Consider the following 27,165-nt stretch of genomic DNA (forward strand, 5'->3'; position numbering starts at 1 on the left):
GAGCACAGGAATGTGCAGTGCTATTCTTCCACTAAAGGTGAATGCAATGTCTGAGGCATGCAAATATTATTTGAGGACGCCATTGGGATGTTCGTTTACCATGTTGCGGTGTTCTGCTGTTAAACAGCTGCAAAGATCCCCGGGTAGACGGGAGCAAAACTGCACACAATCGAAACCTCCCGCTATTCGTCTTGTCTAATTGTCTGTGTGCGGCTCTCCTGGGCTGAAGCTGTGAGCACACTGTGGCGTCGCGCATGCGTCTGTTTCCTGACACAATCATCCATTTTGAATGCGTGACGTTTATGTATGTTCAGAGGAGCCAATCAGCGCATCGTTATCGCCGACATGCCCTGCACAGCCAGGGTCCCTCGTCAAACATTATACACACACAGTCGCGCTGCTGCGTCCTCTGCAATACATCTGTTCGTGCACGCAAATAATAAAACGGATAATTTTAACAAGCGATCGCGGTAATGCGCAGATTATAGTCCAAAAATATAAAATGTATAACATAAAAATCACTTTATAATTTTTTATTTAATACAATTTGCCGAGGGTCCGGACAGAGGAGGTCGGCGGTCCGGTCGTGGATCGCGGTCCGCCAGTTGAGGAAGACGGGTCTACGCGATCAGAGTTATCGGGGTCTATCAGGTTTGAAATGAATGATATTTGATCAGAAAATGGAGCAATATACTGTATCTATTTAAACGATTTGTAGTTTTACACTCCAGGTGGCTCCCCCTTACGATAATGCATGGGGGGGGGGGGATTCCCCCACAAAAACTCAGATAAACATTAAATCTAACGTGTAATGTTTACATGTTTACAACATTTCCTCTCTGACAGACATTCAGGTGGTCGGAGGTTTTACTCACGCTTTTGCTATCTTGGTTCAACAGCTGTAAACAACTCCCCACCACTTACTTACCAGCTATGCCAAGTCGGCTTGGAAGCTGGCTGTGTTGTACATGTCCTGGCACCCACAGACCGCAATGATAATTTGGTCCGTTGTTGTTTGTCCACTTTTTTTCTGGTGTGTATGTGACATACGAAGCAACAATAGAACAATTTCTGTGTTTGTTCAAACAACATGCCTGCCTGCTGGTATTTTCTGTGATTGGCTGAATGGGCATGGCTGGAGGTTCATATAAGTTACGCTGAGTATTGAAAGCTATTTTTGAATTAAATTAAACAAAATAAATAACACACATACTCTAGCTCTTTTCTTTTCTTTTTTGACAGAGTTGAAATGGTTTTCAGACTTTTTACCAGTCAGAAGAAAGACTACAACAACACCGTTGCTTGGTGATTGGATGGTCAAGGGTGCCAAGGCGGCAGTTCCACCTCCCAGCACATGTCTTCTACTCCCACATCACGAGACAAAATTAAAAATAGCACATGCACCAGTGGTCCCCAACCTTTTTTGCCCCACAAACCGGTTTAATGTCAGACAATATTTTCAGGGACCGGCCTTTGATGAATACAAAACAATCATATGATATGACCTGCATGAAAACTGTGGTGTCAAGACACGAAGAACGTCCTATCTGGCCGCAACACTCTCTGGTCGCTATGGTAATGTTTCAACCTGCCTTCAAAATAAGATACACCGCAAATACAAAGTGTATGAAAAATACGACTCACCATCGCCGCATATTATGCAGAATGGGATTGGTGCATGAGAATCTCCCGTTGAGATAAATCTGTATTTTAAGAAGGACTCCTGACACTGTCTATTAAATGCAGCCTTCTTTTTCTTGAAAGTCATGGGCTCCTCTTCTGTCTCTTGGCTGCGTTTTTTCCCCTTCCCTATGAAACTTTCCGAAGATGTTTGGGTTTTTTTTTTTACTCATTTTGCTAACTCTTGGGTTTCATTTTAGCGGTAACCTATCACGTGACCAAGAAGCGCGTCTTGACGTGCATCAAGAGTGACATACTGTAGATAGATGTAACAGAAAATCCTGTAATTTTTCTAAATAAAACATCTTTCAGATTCCGAAATAAATGAAATGAATTAATGTAAGTTGTTTATTCTTTCTATGCGGCCCGGTACCAAATGACCCACGGACCGGTACCGGTCCACAGCCCGGGGGTTGGGGACCGCTGACAAATACAATGGTAGCACAGAACGACCTCGGAGGGATGAATGGACATGAGGCTTTGATGATAGTTTTGAGTCGTTGGTTTAGTAGTTGATTAAACATACAAAGTGTGTACAAATGTTCTGGCGTCTGTTATTGGGCGAATGTATTGTACGTCGCAGTCAGAACTTTCACGACTCGACAACGTGCATGGAGCGCTATTTTGACCTCAATAAGCCTCCACCAACTGTTGGTTAGTTAAACATATGCGCCAATTCAATAAATAAAATACATTCTGCAGATAGTATTTCCTGAGGGCAAAAATGATTTTCAGACTTCTATTAGGCAACCTCATCAATCATTTGCATTTCTGTCTTCCGCTGTGGAGGGATGTTGGGATATTGTTCGGTATCCATCAATGTTGCCAATGAGGGTTACACAGTGCGAAAAAAAGCACAGCATAGATCCATCCGACATTCGTATATCGAAAAGTAAATAGAGGTAATTTCGCTGAGGAAAATTTTGTGCGTAACTCGAATTATATGTATATAACAATCTCATTGAAGGAAGTGCTACATTTACAGTACTGACATTCGTATTGCAAAATGACAAGACATTCATTGCATCGTACCCTTTTACACTGAATTGCACCATATCGAGTTGTAATTCCACTGAATCGAACAGAATGAAATAATTTCACTTAAAAATGCCCTGACCTTTAATCGTATCGCACCCCCTGTCTCGAGATACGTACTGAATCATCTTTCATCGGAGGGATGCATTCCCCCTTGTTAAAAATGGTTTTAGATGAGCGCATAATTCCCATGAAAACCTCTATTCTTTTATCAGTGAACATCATTTTCATTGAAGAGTAAAAATAGTTCTCAAACATTATGGTGTAACCAACAGCACTTTTTTTTTTAACCATCCAGTTTTAACTCAGCTATGATTAACTTCATTTTACTCAAAAGTCATTTTACCACCAACACTGTTCACTGAAGTTAAGTACTAAAATGCTTGTAACTGCCTTAAAAATGTCAGCAATGTATGCTACATACTTTTGGAAGTGCGTTTTTTTTTTTCACGGAATAGTCATTCCTGTTGGTTGCCAATTTTTTTTTCAATACCGTGAGAACGAAGGAAACTCTTTTTGGTGAATGCAGATGGCCCACACAAACTCATCATATCTGTAAACCTATTTATTTATTTTTGGAAGAATGCAATTAAAAATCAAACCTTTCTGAATTGCGTACTTCTATTGTTCACTTGTCACACTACGCCTTTGTTTCATTTTAAATTTTTTCATGTGTTTTGGCTTGGTCGTTATAAGTTGTCATACCACATTGCTCCGAAACTTGAAGGAAGTAAAGCCCTTCAGTCATGAATATTTAACTGTCATCTGCTGAGAAAGAAAAGGAGGAGTCGTAGGACATGACACGCTGAGATCAAGTGTGGAAAGGTGTGAATCAGCCTGATTATATGGTGGCCATGCACTTGAAAGACAGGGTGATAAATTTGGCAAATCAGCTTGAGTGAAGACCACCAGAGCTCTTGTGTTTTTTTCCCCTCAGTGAAGGAAGTTGGGAATTTCACAAAGAGAAGTTAGTGAAATAGATGGTTTTCATGTGTGTTCTGAATGAACACATGGGCTGACAAATGGCAGACTGGCAAAGGGGAGATTGCATCGCCTCATTTACAGTATGTGATTCTCCTCGTAGCTTCACCCGGCAGAGCTTTGCAACATAAGTTACCCTAAGATAGAAAATCATTTTCATAACTTTTACCTCCATTGCCAATTCCATCTTAATCTTGTGTGTCACAAATTCCCTCTAACGTGGTTGTTTGAGATCCCCCAAAACAATTGTTCTCATTGGCCAGTGCTTACAGGCTTATGAATTGTGTATATGCTATCTATAGTCATTACCTTCGGTCAATTTTCATATGGAAAACGCTTGGAAGGATCATATTTCCTCTGTTTCCTGTCCACACTATAGAGACCCAGCCAAATCCCCGGTAGGCAAGCAAACTCTTAAGAGGAACAAATTCAACCATCATTCTCATCTTTTAAATGGCAAGTGCATGTTTCAACTAGGCCAGATGTTCTTATAGTGGGCTGACACAATGACTTCCATTACATGCACAAATTAATCAGGGAACTGATATAGTTGACTCTATTCGTTATTTTCACACTCTTTGAAGTTCCAGTTAACATGAACTGGTTATAATTAGGTCTTTGCCCAAACTATGTGTGTCTCTGTAATGCCAACATGCTCCCCTCAGCTCATTTAGTGGTGGTGGTTCAACGAGAAGGAATGGCTTGTTGATTGTTGCTGACAAGTCTTGTGTAACGGAGTACAAATGCTTAGTTGCGCTACTTAAGTCACTGGTCTGGATCCGCACCAGTTGTAAGTCAGCAGCCTGGGCAGGACAGCCAACCCCGTGAAGGGCGACCACCGCGACTGCTTGGGAGATTCACGGGAAGGCTTTTTCGTTCGCGCTTCTACCTCACGGTGAACTAGGCGTCAAAAGTCAGCACCAACTTTTTAAAAATTGAAATGTTTTCGTGAGAACGGGAATTTTTCGTCCCGGTTCCACTCAATTTTCAGTTATCGATGTCCAGTCCTAATAAGTATATTAAAGAAAATTCCAACTCTGTGTTTGTTAATGCTGTAAACGCTAAAGATATTTTACTAGATACTAGATATTGTAAAAACTTTAAAAAATTCCACTATTCATTTCATATTGACATGATATAGTTAAAAGTATATCAGAAGACGCAACCATTCACATACAAACCCCAATTCCAATTAAGGTAGAATGTATACAATTAAATTAAAACAGAATGAAATGATTTACAAATCCCTTTAAACTTAAATCCAATTGAATACACTCCAAAGAAAATGTATTGTTCAAGCTTATAAACATTGTTTTGCTTGCTTTATTTGTTTGTTTATTTTGCAAATATTCTCTCATTTTGAATTTGATGCCTGCAAAACAGTTCCAAAAAGTTGGAACAGGGGCAATAAATCGCTGGGAAACATTTTATATGTACAATTGCATTTGGGGATTTCATCAACTATGGTTCATCTTATCATTAAAACATTCAGAGAATCTTGAGAAATGTATGTACGTAAGCAACAATGCCCAAAAAAAACGACGAATGCCTCTGGTTTTCAATCACTCAGGTGGCACCGCATTAAAAACAGGCATCAATTGTGCTGTGGTCTGATGAGTCCACTTTTTCAATTGTTTTTGGAAATAATGTATGTCTTGTCCTGTCAGAAAAAGGACCATCTGGATTGTTTTTAGCATAAAGGTCAAGAGCCAGCATCTATAATTGTATGTGGGTGTTTTTTGTGCCCATGGCATGGGTCACTTATGCATCTGTGTAGGCACCATTAATTGTTGAAAAGACATATTGGTCAGTGATAATTTTACAGTTTAACCCAGACATGGGCATACTACGGCCCGCGGGCCACATACGGCCCGTTAGGCTTTTTAATCCGGCCCGCCGAACTTGTCCAAATTGTAGTAAAAACCTCCTTTTTTCCCCTTTCCCTGCAATGCCCACCTCTCCCCAATAGATGGCGCACTCAAAACACATTGACCGTTGCTGGAGTGGCGCGTATTTCTCTTTATTTCACTTTAATTTTCACTTCGTTTCACGTCACCATTAAGCCCTTCTGTAAAAATGTGCGGACCAAAGAGAAGGAAAGTGGACAGCGAATGCCGAGTGTTTAATAAGGAGTGGACAACAAAATACTTCTTCACTGAAGTCCGATCAACGGCTGTATGTCTGATATGCCAAGAAGCTGTTGCGGTTTTCAAAGAGTACAATATCAGCCGTCACTTTGCCACGAAACATGCAAACTATGCTAGCAAGCAGTCAACACAAGAACGTGCGGCTCCTGCTCAGAGGTTGGCAGCTAATTTACAGAGTCAACAGAACATTTTTCACTGACAAACTGCAATTCAAGAGTCAAGTACCAAGGCAAGTTATTTGCTGGCATTCAAATTAGCAAAGGCTAGCAAGCCTTTCTCCGAAGGTGAGTTTTTGAAAGAGTGCATGGTAGAGACAGCAGGTCTCTTGTGTCCGGAGAGCAAAGCCAAGTTTGAAAAAATGAGTTTAGCACGCAGGACAGTGACTCGTCGTGTGGAACTGATTGACGAAGATATAGTCAGCGAGTTAAACAAAAAGGTGGAGTCCTTTAAGTTATATTCACTAGCACTGGGTGAAAGTAACGACATAAAAGACACTGCTCTGCTCCTAATTTTTATCCGAGGGATTAACGACAGTTTTGAGATAACGGAGGAGCTTTTGAGCATGGAATCACTGAAAGGGAAAACGCGAGGAGAGGACTTATATGAACAGGCGTCTGCTGTCATCGAGGGAATGAAGCTACCTTGGAGTAAACTTGCCAATGTCACCACGGATGGATCGCCAAATTTAACTGGAAAAAACATCGGGCTACTGAAAAGAATCCAGGATAAAGTGAAAGAAGAAAACCCTGACCAGGATGTTATTTTACTTCACTGCATCATTCATCAGGAGTCTCTGTGTAAGTCTGTATTGCAGTTTAATCACGTCGTGGGTCCAGTTGTAAAACTTGTTAACTTCATACGAGCAAGGGGACTTAATCATCGTCAGTTCATTACGTTCCTGGAAGAAACTAATGCGGATCACCAGGACCTACTTTACCACTCTCGCGTCCGCTGGTTAAGTTTGGGGAAAGTGTTTCAACGAGTCTGGGAGCTCAAAGACGAGATTCGCTCATTTTTTAATTTAATGGGGAAATCCGAAGAATTCCCCGAGCTGAGCGACACAAACTGGCTTTGTGACTTTGCGTTTGCTGTGGACATATTTTCACACATGAATGAGCTGAACGTGAAGCTTCAGGGTAAAGATCAGTTTGCGCACGACATGTACACAAATGTGAGAGCCTTCAAATCCAAACTGGTTTTATTCTCCAGGCAAATGTCAAACAAATCTTTCGCACATTTCCCCACACTAGCCGTGCAGAAAGAGGCCGCCCGAAATGCGAAGAAATACTGCAAATCACTGGACGATCTGCACAGAGAATTTTGCCGTTGGTTCTGTGATTTTGAAAAAATTGACAAGTCACTTCAACTGGTGTCCTGTCCCCTGTCACAAGACCCCGAATTAGCACCGCAGGAGCTGCAATTGGAACTGATCGATCTTCAGTCTGACTCAGTCTCAAAGAAGAAGTTCAAGTCTCTTAAACGGAATGACTTTTAAGCTTCACTTAACGAGACCGCGTTTCCAAACCTCCGGAGGATGGCGCAGAAGATGCTGGTGTTGTTTGGCTCGACTTACGTGTGTGAGCAGACGTTTAGCGTCATGAAAATCAACAAAGCCCATCACAGATCCAAGTTAACTGATTTTATTTATTTAATACAGCCTATGTCTGTGTGCTTGGCAACAATACACGTGTACTGTTTGCGCGTGAAGGCGAGGGCGTCTGTGGCGAGTTTGTAGAGCGCACGGTCAGGACAATCCATCCATGATTTTGCGGAGTTTAACACAAGTAGATATTATTGAGCATGAGTATTTTGTTGTGTAATAATATGTTTTGAATGTTGAAAGTGATTCCATTTTTCAATAAATGTTGATTTCTTTAACTTTGCACCTTAAATTCAAACTTATTAAAAACAGACGCAATCTTGATAAATCACAGTGCGTGTGTTATTTTAATCTATTTACATTTCCTCCTCCCAGTATCTGCAAAATAGTATGTAAATGCCATATCTTGCATATTCCTTGAGACAAATTTATTAACTGATAAGGGCTATTTTTCACATTTGAAAGACAGTTAATAAATTGGGTTGTAGTGTTCTTACTGTGCTATGAGGTTTGCACACACTACATTTAATGCTTTAGTATATCCGGCCCAAACACTCCCTCCAAATGCACCTGGCCCGGCCCCTCTGTCAAATTTGAAAACCCATTGTGGCCCGCGAGTCAAAAAGTTTGCCCACCCCTGGTTTAACCCCAGCAAGTCCCAGGGACTCGCTGATCAGAAAAGTATGAGTCCCATTATGCATTTAGAGAGTCCCAAAGTTCGAAATCTGAAATGGTCTACTTATTCAATTGCATATGATAATAACACAAACAACAACAATATGCATTGATGATAGGTTTATTTCTTATTAAAAAAATGCTGCAAAAATTTAATTAATTCAGGTATACAAGATTTGCTGAGAAATAGGTTCTTATTTCATCCCATGGTTCAGTCTTTGAGTTCATAAATTCTCCTCTCTTTACTCTGCTTCCAATGATGCAAGACTTTCTCAAAGTTAACTTATAATCGCAAAAAACTATCCAACTTTAGCTGCTTCCTCTGTGATATCTCCTCAATAAACTTTCGCAATACTTATTCGCAACACTTGTTTTAACGTCACACAACTTGGCATCCGTCTGCTTTCCACGAGGTTGAAGGCCAATCTCGCCAATCTCGAACGGAAATCTCGTCACGCGAGATTACTTAACGCGAGATCAAAACAACAATAGCGGTGATTGTCGAACTGCGACACTGCGTTGCTGGAAAAAAAGATGTCCCGTAGTTTTTTTTGTTGTTGTTTTGACTGAGACATTTCCTTGCGTCTCAAAAACGCACATTATTTGGAACTGTGCGTCCCACGGGAAAATTATGCGTCTAGGACGTGGGATGCAGAGGTAACGAGATGACTGATTGGTACGTACTGCCATCAAAGCAACTAAAACATTGCCAAGCCACACTCTGCACGCATTATAACAGTGTGGCATGGTAGGCAAAGAATGCAAGTACACACTGGCCTGCCAGCAGTCCAGACCTACTGTATGTAACTCATTGTATTCTATTTTTATTTACACCTTACACAATGTCCCAGCTTCACTGGAACTAGGGTTCGTACATCTGTATCCTGTCTTTTCAAGCTGGCATTTTCCCTTTCAAAATAAGTCAAGTCAAGTCAGCTTCATTGTCAAATATGCTCCATTTTCAACATACAGCACAGATGAAATGTCTTTCCTCTCAACCAACAGCTAAAAACAGCTAATTCCTATCTCTGAAAATGGAGTAAGACATGGATTTATGAAGTACAGACCAAGATCCCTACCTCCAGAATTCTTTAAAACAATAAGAGAAAAGATATTTGCTCCAAGATTTGACAGATTTTATAAAGAGGCAGTCAGAAGTGAACATTAATATGGCCTAAGAAAAAAAATAACCAAATGGCACTAATGGATGACTTTTTCATGCAGTTTGTGAAAGAGGTATCTATTAGCATAGATGATAATTAATTCGCTGCTTGAATTTTTATCGAGATCTTTCAGGCTTGATTGTAGTATACTCAGGAAAAAAATCGTAATGACATGGTATGAGAGGGTTGGCACACCAATGGGTAGAACATTACTTGGATGACCAACCAATTTAAAGTCCAAGTTATGAAAGATCATCTATAGCACGGGTGTCAAATTCTAGGCCCGGGGGCCAGATCTGGCCCACCACATCATTTTATGAGGCCTGCAAAAGCAAATAAAACGTCAACGTTTATGATGCTTACAAAAATTGAAACAAAAAATTCAAATTCTCATGTGTAATAAATAGAGAGAAAGCATAAAGAGAAAGAGAAATAAAAAGAGATAAGCATACAGTAATCCCTCCATTTATCGCGGTTAATCGGGACCAAAACCACCCGCGATAAACGAAAATCCGCGAAGTAGCGACCAATAAACATACAGTATTTAAAAAAAATTATATACAGTATATTTTTTTTAAGTCCGCAAACGGTCCGTGAGAAACTGCAAAACAACAGCGAGTCACATAGAGCAACAAATACAGGACTGTACTCCATGTATATGAAAAAGAAATATATATATACAGGTATATATATAAATATATATATATATATATATATATATATATATATATATATATATATATATATACAGTATATATACAGGTATATATATATATATATATATATATATATATATACAATATATATATTAGAGCTGTCAAACGATTAAAATATTTAATCTAATTAAAAATGTAACTGTCATAATTAACTCAAATTCACAAAAAAATAATCGTGATCACTCACGCATTTTTTATCGTTTCTGAATTTTTTTTATATTTTTTGTCCTATTTTTCCCCATTTTAATGCTCTCATCAACATGGAATCATGGATCAGTTTTCTATGTGCAAAATGCAAATATTTACTGAAATAACAATTTCGATTTTACATGAACATTTTTCACTTGGAGCAGTTATTCACACAATCTCTCACACAATATTACTGTCCATCAACAACAGTGAAAAAAATATTTTGTCACACAACAGCTGCTTTAGCAGCTCTTTTTATGGAATCAAAACAGAGCAATATAACATTATAAAGTGCACATCTAAAGTAAACTAGTACTCAGCCTATAGTGGATTTAAACCATGGTTGCATACTTCGTTTTTCTCAAATTTGCTTTGAACACAGCAGTCAGGCTATGTTGATTGTGTTGGTCCGTCTTGCGCGGAAGTCTCTCTACGGTTTTGTGTAGACATCATTTCGGATGACTACACTTGGTTCGATGACAACACTGGAGACGTTTTATTTTCAGTGTGATCGCTACCACTGCACCGCTATAAACTCGCGACGTGCATCAACGCACAGTCGCTGTCAGACGAACACAGAGAAGCGCCACCCGCTTTATTTATATGGACACGAACACTGTAACCTTCCACACAAAATAGTTCCAAACAAGTAACAATCACGTCAGTGGCATACATCGAACTCAACGTAATGCCTACTCTTCATTCACCAGAGGCTCATCAACCTAGTCTCTTATTTCTCTCCCGTAATAGTGTCTTCTCCCGCATGGTGTACCTTAGCCTTCTCCGCTACGTACAATCTCTGTACACAGCTTGTAATGGAGGCTCTCGCTGGCAATCCGTAGAGGAGTCGTTCGATGCAATGCGAATGATTTCAGCTTGAGTCGAGCTGTGGACAATGTTGACAGGCTTGCATGCAGTAGCCATACATTTAGCTATGGCTTCAGCAAATTGGTTATTTGTCATGTCATCCATTGTCTTCGCTTTGAAATGATCCATAGCTGTCTGCCTGAGACGAGGGGGCGGAGTACTCGCGTCAGCTGTGTGCTTGGCCATTAAGTGGTATTTCAGACTCGACGTGCTATGATGATAGCTCAGTTTACGACTGCAAAACATACAGGTAACTTTGGTCTTGTCAGTGGAACAATCTGGCAACTTTTTAAAAGTAAACTTTCCATTCATAAACTCTTAAAGTATCCGTTTTCTGTGTCTCGCGCTGCCGTGGCTGGCAAAACAAACGTGCGTGGACCTGTGCAGCGCGCTTGTTGTTTTGTTTCTGGTTTATTTATAGAGAAACGTAACATCCGCTGTGACGTGTGCCACGTTAATCTCGCGAGAAAAAAATTAATCCCGTTAAAATTCATTTAAATTAATGCCAATAAAAACGCGCTAAACTGACAGCTCTAATATATATTTTTTATGAATATGTTTGAAAAAATCCGCGATGCACTGAAGCCGCAATAAACGAACCGCCAAATAGCGAGGGATCACTGTATTATTGTTACCAAACCCCTCACTACAGTAACTTAAACTTCAGTTGAATAAACCATTATTCTTGACTGATTTGATAACTGACCTCCAAGGGAAACGGGAACCTCAATGTGGCCTGCGACAAAAAATGAGTTTGACACCCCTGACCTATAGGGTTTTTCAAGAGTCTGTATTAGGCCTTTATGCATTCATATTGTACTACATCTATCTGTAGTGTTCTTAATCTACTAAAATATGTTTTTTTTGCTTAACATACAACTCTCTACTGCATGAGCAAGAACGGGAACAGCTTCTGTATACATTTAAAGTTGAACCATGTACATTAAAAATGGTTTGATATCAATAAATAAAGATACCACAAAATAAAACTGTGTATTTTTTGCCACCAAACAAATTTGATATACTGTATAAAAAAAATACATCACAAACATCTAAAATACTCTCATACATTTCTTGAAGTGATCATAAATGCCAATGTTTGCCGGAAGCTCCATAGAGACAACGTAAGAACTATTGTCAAAAAATCCTGAAAAAAATCATGACGTACACTTGATTGCTTGCTTTTACTTGTTGAAATGTGGGTCAGTTTATGTAAAACTAAAACATTTACAACATTACAAATTACAGAAAAGCACTTCTGTATCCAGTGCACAAAACCAAAACATGCATTATTTCTCACTTTAAACACTCATAATTTTGAATTTGGTAAATTTTTAAACTGCACAAATAACTTTTTATGTCTCTGTTGGATTTGTGAAATGACTGATTGATTTCAGAACTGCTACGATTAACCGCATAATCGACAATTAATTGAATACCAATTTAAATAATCTTTTTTGATAATTTATTAGTCATTTCTACTTGATACAAAACTGCTTTCTACTTGCTACCGTTCAATGCCTGTAAACATGTAGAATGTTTAAGTGAGATATTCTCAATTTGTACATCAAGCAAAATGAAAAAAAAAATAGAGCCTTCAATGCAATCTGGTGGTGTAACTTTGCCAAATTCTCCAAAACAATGTCCATTTGATTGTAGCCTCCAAGCGTTATTCAACAGTTAATTTGTTCTGAAGAATTCCTAACTGAAAGCAAAAGGTTTTCAAGTAAGGTTTGGAGTGCAAATAAGATGTTGTGCAATGGGGTTCGGCATTCTAAGGGTCTTTTATCCCTCCAACATCGTGCAATTGACATTGTTTAGTATAGTATGTATTTGAACACCTTGGAAAGTTGACTTTTCATCTCTAACTCCATAGGTAGCAGTCTCATCATTCTTTTCTGTTTTATATCCTTTATCACAATAACAATCGATGTGCACCTTTGTAACTTTCTCAAAAGGCAGCTTGGTCTTCATTGTTCTGATATCAAGATTTTTTTGGGAGGGGTAAACAGAAGCCAAAGAGCGAATTTCTCTAACTTGGGTGTCGCTTCTTCTGACAGTCATTTTAACCTCTACTGTATGGTGTTAATCACCAACATAGATAAATTCTAATCCCAGGCTGGCTTCACTGTGTGCCGCCCCATTGTCTCATTTAGTGAGGCTGTCCCAGTACCACTCTACAGGCAGCTAATTTAAACCACACACCTTTTAAAATGCTAATCTGTCTCTGGGCTCTGGGTTAGAAGCCCTCAATTCCCCATTCAAGGGACTTTACACCATGTGACCCCCACTATACAGAAAGACGCCAGTCGGCCTCTTTCTAATTAGCTTTAATACATGAACTCTGCAGCTTTTTATTCAAACCCCACCCACCGCTGTCTTGTCTCAGAAAGGCTTAGCCTGCTATTTATTCACGTGCTGCTAGAGTGCAACCTTTTAAAATCCTGTTCGTTTGAGTATTTAAGATGATTGTGGATGATTACTGGCGTAATAGTGCAGAGTGGTGTTTGACCAGCTGAACTATTGACTACGGCCACTATCAGGTTTCCTCTACGAGTGGTAAAAAGCATTAAGTGCATGACAGTGATGGGATCCCTGCTCCTATTGGGGTGGCGAGGGGATTGATACTGTTTGAGCTGTTGAGACCTCTGATACCACAAGATCAATTCCCAAATTTATGTAATGATACTTTTCTACTCATCTACTTGTCATTCTATTCACTGTATTTGCAGTATCATACCATAAAGGACACCTGCATAAGTATCGATTAGCAGAACACACAAGGAGCAGAGAGCCTCTCTCTCCAGCAATGAAAGTCCAAAATCTATAAATGGCTTCAAAAATCTGTGGCTGTCGGCCACAGGTCAATGTATAAGTGGGAAATATGTCTTACTTTGTGGAGCCACTCAATGACATCATTGATCGATTACTGAGTTATGACATCGCAGCCGATCAAAAACTGCAGAAAATATCGAATATTAGCCCATCCGATCAAGCCTATCACATTGGTATAAAGTCGAGTACCGTATTTTCCACACTAGAAGGCGCACTGGATTATGAGGCGCACCTTCACTGAATGGCCTATTTTATATATATTTTTGTCATATATTGGACACACTACATTATAAGACGCATTCTACCATGCATCCACTAGATGGAGCTACGCTCAAGGAAATGCCAACAGAACACTACACTACATCCTGATTTATATAGCTACAATCAGATGTCAGTAAAACGTATTTAGTAAAGCAGCGACACAGCAAGTTATAACATTGACTTGTTAATGTTGAACTCTCTCACTCTCCAATGTTATTTTAAATAACATTGAAAATAACTTATTTATTATGGTAGAGTTTTTAACCAATCATATTTCAGCTAGCTTGTGTTGCCAGGTAAATTAAACTTGCACGGGGCCTTCAGATTAAACAGAGCAGGCTGCGCTGTAAATGAACGGGCACAGTCAGGTTGCAATAGCCAATCAGATCATTGATACTCGTGATCTGACTCGTCTGCTTACTAGGGCCAGCTAGAAGGGGTTATGTCGAGACTGGCCGTGCTTGGCATGCGTTCGGTGATTGGATTAGCTCCTGCTAGAGCTATCACTGCATTTTAACCCAAAATGGCCGAAGGAGAAGACGTTGATCTGGTTGATGAACTACTTTCCACACAATTTTCAAGATGGGCCTTCCACGAAAAGCTAGATATTGTGCGAAGAGGTCGCCCAATTCCTGTGCTACCTAGCCTGTCCCAGCAAGGAAAAGGGTTTGCCCGTCATTTTCAGACGAGCAATTATGAACGGTACCCGTGGCTCACAGCCTCTGAGAAACGCTGCAAATTGTACTGCTGGGAATGCCTATTGCTTGCAACTGACCGATTTGGTGCTTGGAGCCACACTGGATTTACCAATTTAAATTGTTTTACCAAGGCAGCAAGGAAACATCAAAGCACGGCTGGGCACTTACAAGCTACGGTGCGTTTAAAAACGTTTGGGGACACTCGCGTAGATCTGCAGCTCAGTGAACAGGCACTACATTGGTGAGTAAATGAATTTTATTTTACATTTCTTCTTGTCATTTTATTTCGTTAGTATTAAATTAATGGGAACGAAATAAAATGACAAAGATACAAAAATTTATCAAATAAATCTGCTCACCTGCAATTTATAATGGCGTATTGTAGTCACCTTCGTGCACGAAGGTTCGTTCAATCTCAGCTGCTCAACATTTTCAGTTATTTGCTGTTGTATAGCCGATTCTCAAAATGCAAATGATCTGTTTACTTTATTTTCAAAGAATAGTTTCTTTTGTTATTGTTTGGTTGGTGTCTTATATGAAACCTCGATATTGCGCAATGTATTGAACAGACTTGTTTAAGATCAGACAGCGTTATTTGGGTGGCATTATATTTAGTATTTTTTAATCATCTTTTTATTTTTGACAATATCTGTAAATTTAGTTTCCTGCTCTTAATTGTGAATGCATACTTGATGGTTTGAAATGCTCCTGAAATTAAGTGCTGCTTGACGAGCCTATATTGTGTTAATGTACAGTATGTGACGTCACTGAAGGCCTAAGGTTGAAATGCACGGCCCGCCACTGCAGCTGGGATAGGCTCCAGCACCCCCCGCGACCCTAGTGAGGATCAAGCGGTTCGGAAAATGAATGAATGAATTAATTAATATTATAAACTGTAGAATACAGTGAAACTCCTCTACAACGAAATCATGTTTGCAGCAAGAAATTTTTCACAACAGGGGTTTTTTCACTGTAGCAAATTTGATCTCAGATGTAAGCACACACACACACACACACACACACACACACACACACACACACACACACACACACACACACACAAACGCATGTGTACTCTATTATTATTCCAATAGTGCATAAGTATGAGCGCACACTTATTTGACACTTCATATTGTCAGTGTAGAAAGAAAAAAAGGGAAATTTACGATCAGCATTCACTTTCACTTACATCAATTTCTTGGATAATGTATTTTATTTTGCTTGCTCCGTCTTTCATTTTGATCACTTTTACCCCCTCTTCCAGCATCAGAGCTCTTCTTGCCTTAGCTCTTGACATCCAAAGGTCCGTTTTGTAGCCATTTTAGCAATGCAACGTCCATGCTAGTCTGAATCTAACAATAACAAATACTTCCTGGACCCGTGGCTTTTCTTTCCACCATCTCACTGTCTCTAACTCGACTTCCCCTCGATCGCCACCCAAGACAGTGTTGCTCAGCTGATGACATGCAATGAACTTTTAAGCCAGAGATGGGACGCTTCGTAGTCCTCGATGGCCATAGTTAGCTCTCAAAGGCTAAAAACCTTACGCTCACTGGAGCGCTTCTCTCTCATTAGCGCTCCAGTGAGCGTAAGGTTTTTAGCATGATAACAAATGATAACAATTACTTGCAATACGAGGAAACGTTCGTTTATTTGAATGTCCGTCGAGCCATAAGCAATTTACTCTGAGCAGCTAATCGGATGCATTCCACTCTATCTTCTACGGATCTAGCTTCAGTATCTACACACATAGACAGTGAGGTCCCTCTTGGCCAATCGGAGGCCTGGGTGATGCTCGGTAAGCCAATGGCAGAGCAGCTATGAGTATGTTGCGTTCAAGAAACTCGCAGCTGTGACCGAAATAAACATTCTTCACTATGTAAACCAGTGTGGTGGTTGCTTTTGCTGTTTCCGAACGAAGCAGTAGAGGTCGCTGTTGGATTAGACTTTGTTGTAGTGAATGTCTTTCGTATAACGCAACAGGGGTTTTTTCGTCGTATGGGGGGCAGTAGAATGAGAATGGTGTTAATGCATGAATTTTTTTTCACATTCGGGGGTATTTTAGCCCATGTAGGTTTCGTTCTAGAGGAGTTTCACTGTATATCATAAAATTGTCAGGTTTATTCAGGGGTGCTAGAGAGGAGGGTGCATTGGGACGTCAACTCTTAGATTGAGGAGGTATAGTGTGGTTTTCGTCCTGGCCACAGAACACTGGAGCAGCTATACACCCTTGGCAGCGTTCTCGAGGGTGCATGGAAATTCGCCCAACCGGTCTACATGTGCTTTGTGGACTTGGAGAAGGGGTTTGACCACCGGGCCGCCCTCGACAGCACCACCTTAGCGAGAGTGAGAGAGAGTGAGAGTGAGAGCGAGAGAGAGAGAGAGAGAGAGGTTGATTCTGGCTCAATAAAGGTCGGGAAACACTGCTCTCAAGCAATAAAAAAGTAATAAATTGCGTTTTCTGTAATTAATTGCAATTAATAAAAAAAATACTTCTATAATTTTCTCCGAAGCTTGTAACAAATTCACTTGAGTAAAAACAATCAAAATTGACTCAGCTTTGCATTCATCTTTTTTTTTAACCGTCTTGGCACTAAGATAAATAAAAACAACCCAGAACAATTTTAAAGTGCAGAGGGTGATAACATTTTACATGAAATACTGGGAATATAAAAAAATTCTCCCACCTTCATGTCAGCTGAAATTAGTGGGGAAAGTTCAGCATTCACCATTTTTCACTCCATAGAAACAAATTTGGCTTCATCCTTCTTTGCACACAGCCAATTATTGAGGCATGCCAGTCTGTTCTCATTGTCAGGGGACAAAGAAGCACGTTTCATTTCAATGATGTGGCCTGAGACTGAGGACAACCTCTCACAGGGCACCGTGGTTGCAGGAGTTGACCAGGACTTGCATGCAATGGGTGCCGGCCTGGCATGTGCTCCTTCTCTCTGTAACCATCAGTGTAGTAGACACCCCTCCAATTTATTTTGGGCTCTGCATTGTCGCAGTCCAAACAATGTGATACGGACTCCTCTTCTTCGTCTGATGTAGCAGATGTAGCAAGATGGATAGCTTCCTGTATTTTGGGAGCTATCCCACTCTTATCACATTGGGCGGTTGTTGTGTCACCAGCCCACGCACTGAAGTCCACACCCCTCTCCCCTCATCCTTGGGTAGCCACTTCAGATCTTTGAACCTGGGGTCAAGGGCAAAAGCAATCTTAAGACGCGTGAGGTTGGTGCCTGTTCTTCCTCTGAGTTAGGTTTGTGTTAAAGACCTTCTTGAACCATAAAACATAGGCTCGATAACTTTGAACAAGTTACAGTCGGCTGGCAACATTACTGGACTTAAGACGAAGTGGTCCCCTCCCAGCACATCTGTCGCATATCTGAAAAATAAAAGATGCCGGTGTGAATTTTGAAAGAGGGAGAGAAAAAAGACAAAATGGAGTGCGCACACAAAAAGCACAGTCAAACAACTTACCTGCAGTGCAGAGTTGTTTTTGGCAGCCATTTTAGTTTTAGTCTTAGTCCTTTGAGCAAAAATATTAGTTCTAGTCCCATTTTATTCATTCCCATTCGTGATAGTTTAAGTCTAGTTTTAGTTGATGAAAACGCAAAAAGATTTCAGTCTCGTCTTAGTCAAAAATAAAGATACAGGTTTCCTTCCACCCAATAACAAAGACTTTCTGATCTACTCAAGCAGGGGTGGTCAAACTTTTTGGCTCGGGGGCCACATTGATTTCTAAATTTGACAGGTGGGCCGGGTCAGCATAAGATACAGTACATATAAAAAACTGTATATGTTGACAGTCCATACCAAACATCAACAGAACAAAAGCATTAAAGTATTACCATGCTTTTTTTTAATGGGAACAGTGAAACAACTGTGGTATATGTCGTGTATGAACGTCCAAGTATGTTTACAACATACAGTACATGTGTGACAACACAAGTAACAAAGTGCAACAATATATTGCCCAAAAACTGCAACATACTGTACATTACAGGTATATGACAAAATATAACAAAGTTAGGACTATTTGCTACGAAATGAGACGAGAAAAAGACCTGGTGGCTTTCTTTCCACTCACTCACTGTCTCGAACTTGACCTCCCCTCGATCACCACACAAGACAGCGTTGCTCAGCTAATGTCGTGCAACGAACCTTTGAACCCAGCCACGGGACGCTTCGAAGTCTTCAATGATCATAGTTAGCGTGATGGAACTCGATTGCTCTCTTATTTGCGGTCCAGTTTGTGGAAAGTTTTTAGCACGATAACAGTCAAACCATTCCAGGAAACGTGTATTTACTCGACTGTCCGTCGAGCCACAAGCAATTCACTCTGAGCATGGAAAGAGCCAGAATCGGACTGCGCAAGAATCGCTTCCACGTTTTTCAAAGTCTCGTAGATTTGAGTCTTTCAGACTCCAAGTGTCTCCTGAATGTTTCATACTTTGTATCCCAATTCGTTGAATCAGATACACTTCACTTTCTCTTCCCCGGCCATTACAGTTCCTTTTCGTCTGGATGCCATGATCTCCAGGACATAAAAATGTTCGCAATTCCATTAAAACTCACTGCAATAAAGAGTCACCTGCATGTCGCCGTTTTGGATCCAATGATAGAAAATAGCGGCGCGGACACACTTATTCCGTCGTATCAAGCAGGAGTTACTTGAGTTAGCGCTACTGTGGGCTTCCGGATCGTCTCCCCCTCCCTCATTGTGCTCTGCAACTTCAAGTAACTGCGCCACCTGGCATTGAAATGCCTGTCATTACAAGTCCAACTGAAATGAATGCAATCATTTACAACGAACCTTAATTGTGTACTGTACCAACCTTCGGCGGGCTGGATTAAAAAGACCGACAGGCCGGATCCGGCCCGCGAGCCATAGTTTGCTCACCTCTGTACTAAAGATTATGCATTACACACAGATGAAGTGGTAACAGTGGAATCAATGTTCATTCTTCCAAAATAAGTCAAGAACCAAAACATTTTCTTTGGTACTTGTTGAGGCTTTATTTCTGTGAACCAACATGCTGAAGTGCAATAAACATACACATGCCCAAAATATGAGCAATGGATGAGGAACACTGAAAATTGTGAAACAAACATGACTCTTGAAGCAAAATAAAGAGACTAAATAAAAGCAACAATGTTGTTGTTGAGGGGACTCATTTTTTAGTGCAGTTATGGTGTAAAGTTTACTTCATCCTTAGAATCTACGGTGTGGATGATTTTCTACTCCGATTCTATCACTGCAGCTCAGAATAACATTAGGGACATAAGAGAAATAATTCACACATTTCATCCCATCATCCAAACAAATAGCAGAAAATAGTTCATAACCTACTTCTGTTATCATTTCTACATGTGCCTTAATCTACTTGTAATATTTGATTATACACACGACAAGCTCATGAATTGATGCTAGCCATGATGTTAGCTCAACCAAAATAACTTAACTCCTGGCGCACCTAAGGCTTATGTGGAAAACTTAAAATTAAATTTATCACAAGCCGACCGTTGTGTAGCATCGAACGCCAGCAAATGTATACAGTTACAGTATATGTTAACAGGGCTAATTGTGACTTGCCTGCGAAAACAATAGCATTGTACACCTTCAGATGGCGATTGAAGTTCAGACTATTGTTTCCTCCTAGTTGGGGGCAACCTTTACCGTTACCGCTGTCTACGATGCATTGTGTTGTTCTTTCTGCTGGGTTGGACAGAAAGTGTGTCCATATATCTTTTCTTCTTCCCGACCACCAAGCTCCTTTCTTGACACATGGTCCAACAAAGGAAAGCGTGTCCGCGTGTGTGACTATTGACCGCAGACATGTTTTGTTGTGCCGGTGCGTGCGTGCGTGCGTGCGTGCGTGCGTGCGTGTGTGTGTGTGTGTGTGTGTGTGTGTGTGTGTGTGTGTGTGTGTGTGAAATGTGCCATCCAGGTGGTGAGCGTGACCAAACAAGAATAGGTGGCAGCAGCATTGCTGATATTATTTGGCAGACAGATTACATGCATAATAAGAAGAGATGTCATGCATTTACGTTTCACAGACCACACGGTGACAATTTCGTCAAGTCTCGTCTCGTCAACGAAAACTTAGATTCGTCACGTCATATTTCAGTCATCAGAGAGCCACGTTTACTCGTCATTATGTCGTTAAAGTCAAGAAAAAAAGGGGCGTTAACTAAATAATTTTGTCGTCATCGTTGACGAAAGCAACAGTGCTGCAGTGTTCAAGTAGCTTTCGTAGCTTTTGCAATTTGTCCAGCTCTTGTTCAGTCAGCATGGCAATCTTACTCTTCTGCTGCGGGTGGAATTCCATCTTGTTACAATGTCCTGCGCCAGCCATTCTTGCTCACTGTATGCCCGTGTGCAACTTGCCGTTCCTTTAATTCTTAGATGTTTGATGGAGTATGCTTGAAGTGGCCGACAATCTTGCGACATTTGGCCAAAATCATCACAGCATTGCGTAACATTTTTTTTTATCATGTTGCTGTGACTTTTGGCTTGTTCCAGCAGGGGTCGCCACATGAAGTCACTCGCACTTGGCACCAACAATTACTTGGTATTGGGGCACTAGCCAAGAATTTAGCCCATTCATGTCTGCATGAACGGCAGCATTATGGACCACAACACTTAGAGGTGCCTATACGTTTTATACGTGCACTTCTTAATGACTGATAATGCATCAAATATCATGATAACATACCTCTGTTAGAGTGTGTTACTTTGCTTTAAGCATTTGGTGTGGTCCTTTCCGCTTCACCAAACCACAGTGTGAAAAAATGGTCCACACAAAAAAGACATTCTCGAAACAGGCAGTCTACATTTCATTATTGGCTGTGTAACCAACCACATGTAGACCCAAAGGAGGGTAAAGGTCACTCCTGTGGGGAGAACAGTTTGCTGCATTACAAAAGAGTCTTACATTAATCATATGTGCAGGTTAATCTGTCAGCCCAGCAGGTAGCATTAACCTGTTGGACAGTTGTTTCTGCCCTGCTGTGTCTATCCCTCTCCTCCTCTCTGTCTGTGGCGCTCAAGCATGAGGAAAGCACATATACTGACATCCTTGCATCAGCTATAGCAACATGAGCTTTCTTCTTTGGCTGTGTTTGGGTGAAACAAAATTGTGTGAGTGTGTGTTGGAGGGGGGGTTGGGGAATTTACACAACACTTAGATTTAGAAACATGCACCATCCGAATTGTGTTTCACAATTACACACTTGTGTTTGTTGTTTAGTTTTCAGTGTTTGAAAAAGGTTAAAAATCCAAACTGTAATAATGTTTTGTGACGTTGTTTGCTTGAAGACTTAGTGTGTAAAAAAGCTGAACACCAAAATTATGTATCATATATCCAAAATGTGAAGAGACCGCATTGGATGAGGTCGCAGATTCTTTCCAGAATTGAAGTCTTCAATCTACCAGAGGTTATTTCTGTCTGAAAGCCATATTGATCCAGAGACTATCCAATAAATACAATATGGCCAAGTTGGTCAAATCTCAAAGGTCAAATCACCACACATTCCTTTTCACCTCTTCAGCTGTTCAAATTTACAACGAATCTTTATTTATAATCTTTAGGGCAACCTTCAACAGAATTTCTTCACCGTTAATAACATTATAAATTCATACATTTATTAAATATTTAACACAGTTGTTTAATCAAGAGCAACATAAAATAAGTATATAAATACATATTCTTAATTTGTATCTACTTTTCATTTGACCTGGCATCTTAAAAAAATAAATAAATAGTGGAAAAGCTGCTAATGGTTGTCTTCACGACTGACTGGCTACAAGTTTGGAGTGGATCCTGCCGCTGTTTACAAGCATTTTTAAGTAATAACCTGGCACCTTCCTAGCGTCTGACTGAGTTAAAAAAAACAAAACAGATGGCAATAATTGCCAACTGGCGTGACTGGGAAGCTCCTCCCACCAGCACTTTCAGAGGCGATTGTAAAACAAGAGCACAACAAAAGAGCGTAATATGAGTGTATTCTACTCAAGGAAGGTGGAGAGACCATGAAGAAGGTTTTTTGTCACAGAAAGAATGAATAGCATCTCGAGATCCTGGTTCGCCCACTCAGGCGGACTGTTGGACTGTGGATGGCGACCGGATGAAAGACTTGTAGATGCCCACATTGCCCTGAGCAAAAAGTAGTTTAATCAAGTATAGTAGAAGTAAACATTCATTCATTCATTCATTTTCCGAACCGCTTGATCCTCACTAGGGTCGCGGAGAAGTAAACATTTTTATACTAAATTGGAGGCAGTATACTTTAAGTGTACTTTTTAAATACTATATTTTTATAAAGTTCAGAGAGGTGTGCTTAAGTATACATGGCTTGTACTGAAAAGTATACAGACAGATACTTATAAAACTTAATTTGTTCTAATTTAGGAAGAAAAATTACAGTTTATATCCTTACACTAGAGCAGTGGTTCTTAATTATTTTCTGTCATGCCTCCCTAGGAAGAGGAAAACATCTCGCCCCCCCCTGCACAACTATAAATAGTATAATTTGTCTATAAAATTGTTATAAGTACACCTTCGCATAACACTGTATCCTTATTAACATCTAAGAGAACAAAAAAGAAAGAAATATGGACTAACTTACCACAAAGAATAGCTTTAGTCACTGTAACAGAAAGCATTTAAAGTGCATCTGAAATTAAAAAATAACATTAAATCCTTAATTTAACTATAAATATTTTTTGACTGACCATGTCAAACCATACGATACTGAAAAATAAAATTACCGTATTTTCACGACTATAAGGCGCCATTAAAAGTCTAAAATTTTCTCCAAAATGGACAGGACGCCTTATGATGCGGAGCGTCTTGTCTATGCGCTGAGTTCCAAAACCTGACTGACAGCGACACGCTGTTTATATAGAGAAAAGGCGGAAGTGACTGTGGACAGGCATGCGGCAAAGAAGTCGGCCAATCAGTGAAGGGTGGGCGTGTATATATACATATATGGAGAGAAAGAGAGCGAAAAGGCAGACGTGAGTGACAGGCATGCGGGGAAGAAGTCCGCCAATCAGTGAAGGGTGGGCGTGTAAGTGGACGCTAAAGGGACGCGACAAGCAGGTACCAACACCTGTATAGAGTGTGGCTGTGTGCATTGTTGCAAAACAACTTCGGTTTTGGTTTCTAAGAACCCCTGAAAATAAATTCTACAAAGAGACACGCCTACGAAGCTCAGTTCAAACTTCAAGCCATCGGTTATGCTTTTGGCATGCGTGCCCATCTCACAGCAGCGGTGAAAAACCAAGTCAAGCAAATGAACTCTGAGCTTGCCGTTATTCCCGGAAGCTTGACTAAAGAACTCCAACCGCTGGACATCGGCATCAACCGGGCGTTCAAAGTAAAGTTGCGAACGGCATGGGAACAATGAATGATCGATGGCAAACACAACTTTACAAAGAGTGAGAGGCAGCGCCGGGCGAGTTACGCCACAATTTGCGAATGGATTGTGGCTGCTTGGACGAACGTGTCTGCTTGCACTGTTGTTCGAGTTTTTGGCAAAGCCGGCATCATTTCTGTGGAGCCACATGGCAATGAGAGTGACTGACAACGAGAGGGAACACGACGTTTTTGATGGATTACCGGTACTTGCACAATTGTTCAATTCTGATACAGAGGATGAGGACTTTGATGGATTTCTGGGTGATGATTGATCGAAAAACGTGAGTACATTGTACGATGGCTAAATAAAATACAACGGAACTCAGTTTTCCGTTGCCTTTTTAAAAACGTGTTTTTAGCTTGTATCTGTATGGCATGCTACCGTATGCTACAAGCTGACGTGTTTTTAGCGTGCGCGCATGCATGCCGTATGTTTAAACTGGCGTATGTTTTACCACTTTAAAATTGCGCCCAATAATACAGTGCGTTTTGTCTATGTGTAAAATACAGAAATAGCACCCATTAATGAGACTGCGCCCAACCATACGGTGCGTCGAATGGTCGTGAAAATACGGTACTTAAAAACAATAACTAATAATGCATTCAAACTAATCACCAACATTATCTCAAGAGCACAATATTTTAAAAAAAAACTTTAACCAGCAAAACAAAAATGTATAAAATAATTTGTGCTGATTTTTTTTAATCAAAAGATGATGTCTGGATTAATGGCTACGAGTAGCAGTCACAAAGCGGGATGATTGATGGCAATATTCGGCACGTTTTCGCTGAACAAAACTCAAGCTGCTGAGTTGTGTGATTGGGGTGTAATGTCTTGAAGTGACGCCTTAATTTATTTGGCTTCATGCTGTCTGCTGCCAACATTTTTAGACACAATAATTAGACACCGGTCTTTCCTCGTCTCCCATCGTAGTCACAGTGAAGCCAAGCGCTGCATACACTTCGTCATATTTCCTTGTCGTAGCTTTCGGGAGACTCTTCGTTCTCTTTTCTGCGTCTCTCTCCGCCTGTCGACTTCGTGTCTACTCATACTCTGTGCTGTGTGCAAAGCGCGCATGCTCAGTGCAAACAAAACACCGAGCGAATGCTCCCTCCGCACACTCTGCCAATGAGAGCGCCACTGCCCCCTAATGTAGTGAAGGTGCAATTGCACTTGATTCTTGGACAGTAAAAAAATAAATAAATAAAAATCAAACGCGCCCCCCTTGACGGAACATCACCATTTGAGAAACACTGCACTAGAGTATACTTTATAACGTATACTTCATATATGCTACTTTTTCATAAGGGGAGCAACGGGGGGGGGGGGGGGGGGATCCCATGGATATGGAAAATGTGTTTTTTTTTAAGCTTTGAAGCACAGCTGCAAAGTTTGGATGAGAGCAAAAAAATAATAATAGGTGATTCAAATGCAAGAAACGAACTGAACATTTAAATTATGTTTCAAATTATCACAATCAATTTTATGTTGATGTTAACGAAGTCAACCAGGACAAACAGAGAGTATACCTGCATCATTGGCAGCCTCAGAGTTTGCATTGACATCACGTAAATTTACTGAATATAAAAACAGATTTATTGCCATACCTGTGGTTATTATTTAACAATGTCAAATAGGGTGACACAGGATACAGAAAAAATATCGTTATTTCAATAATGAGCAGCACAAGAGGTATTTTGTATCAAAGATATTGACTTTGAAGTCAAGATGGCGCCCGAGTAGGCAGCCGTCGGCAAGTGCTCTCATGAGCCTTGCTTTTTTGTTGTTTTTTGGTTTGTTTTGTCACTTTGTGTTTGTTGTTACGTCGTGTGGACCTGATGTGGACTTTTTTCAGCATTTTTTGGCCACGACATTCATCAAGGAGGAGACTCTGTGCTTGGTGGTTGCGCCTTCTCGGCAGCATGGGTATACCAGCACTGTTTTTGACTGGGAGGAATGTCGGCGCCATTTGACTGTCGTTGCTGGACAGTCCCGGGGCGCTTGTGTCTTGCGCCTGGAATGGGCAGCATTTTTCACAGCCCCACTTTGTTCAGCGGACAGATCGGTGCTGTTGAACGGTCTGCGGCTAGATGGATGTAAGGCTTGAGGAGCCGACGATGAGAAGAAAGGAGCGTTAGCGCGGAGCGCCGATGCGGATTTGGAACTGGGAGTCGCGGCTTGGAATTGAAGTGGATTTACATGGGACAGGAGATGTGAGCCAATCTCTTTTTCGTCAATGGACGCTACAGCTTCGTGTTTGCTTTCAAAACTTAGCTTGTAGTAGACGTGTGCACATTTTCAGCATGACATCTCTGATCCACTGGTGAAAGGACACTTTGATCCTCTCCTCTTTCATCTATAATTGCTTCAGACAACATAGTGTATGCAGAAAAGTGGTGAAGATTGCACGACTGTCTGTGTCCTATGTGTTGTGTTGTGTTATTTTTGACTTCAAAATGGCGCCGCAAGATTGGCTGCCTTTCCAGCAGCTCCTATATTTTGTTGTTCTACTTCTTCCTTTCATAACTTTGCTGCTGTGAATCGGGAATTTCTCCATTGAGAGACTAATAAAGGTTTTCTTATCTTATCTTATGCAATACGTTTCATATGGAATTGGTAACTTTTATCTGATTTTGACCCAACACTAAATCATTTTAAATTAAATTAATCAATTGGGGTCGGGTGCATAATGGATGGCAGCCAAAGGCAGTCCAATTACTGGCGGAAGAAGGTAACTGTAGGGACATGGAACGTCACCTCTCTGGTAGGGAAGGAGTCCAAGCGCAGAGAAGTTCTGACTAGATATAGCCAGACTCTATCCACACACAGTTGGGGCTCAGGTGCCGTTTTCTCGAGAAGGCTTGGACTCTCTTCCATTCTGGAGTT

At 40.6% G+C, this 27,165-nt stretch overlaps 1 protein-coding gene and 1 pseudogene across 2 annotated transcripts in view; both read left to right on the forward strand.

Moving 5' to 3' along the window:
• The window catches only part of nr6a1a (nuclear receptor subfamily 6, group A, member 1a), a 133,433-nt gene that overhangs the window by 89,594 nt on the left and 16,674 nt on the right, over nt 1-27,165 (forward strand). The window lies entirely within an intron of this gene.
• Nucleotides 6,148-7,338, forward strand: LOC147205522 (general transcription factor II-I repeat domain-containing protein 2A pseudogene; annotated as a pseudogene).

Source organism: Hippocampus guttulatus, chromosome 5 (assembly GCF_054856545.1).
Source record: "Hippocampus guttulatus isolate MCC_2025c chromosome 5, RoL_Hgut_1.0, whole genome shotgun sequence".
NCBI classification, from domain to species: domain Eukaryota; kingdom Metazoa; phylum Chordata; class Actinopteri; order Syngnathiformes; family Syngnathidae; genus Hippocampus; species Hippocampus guttulatus.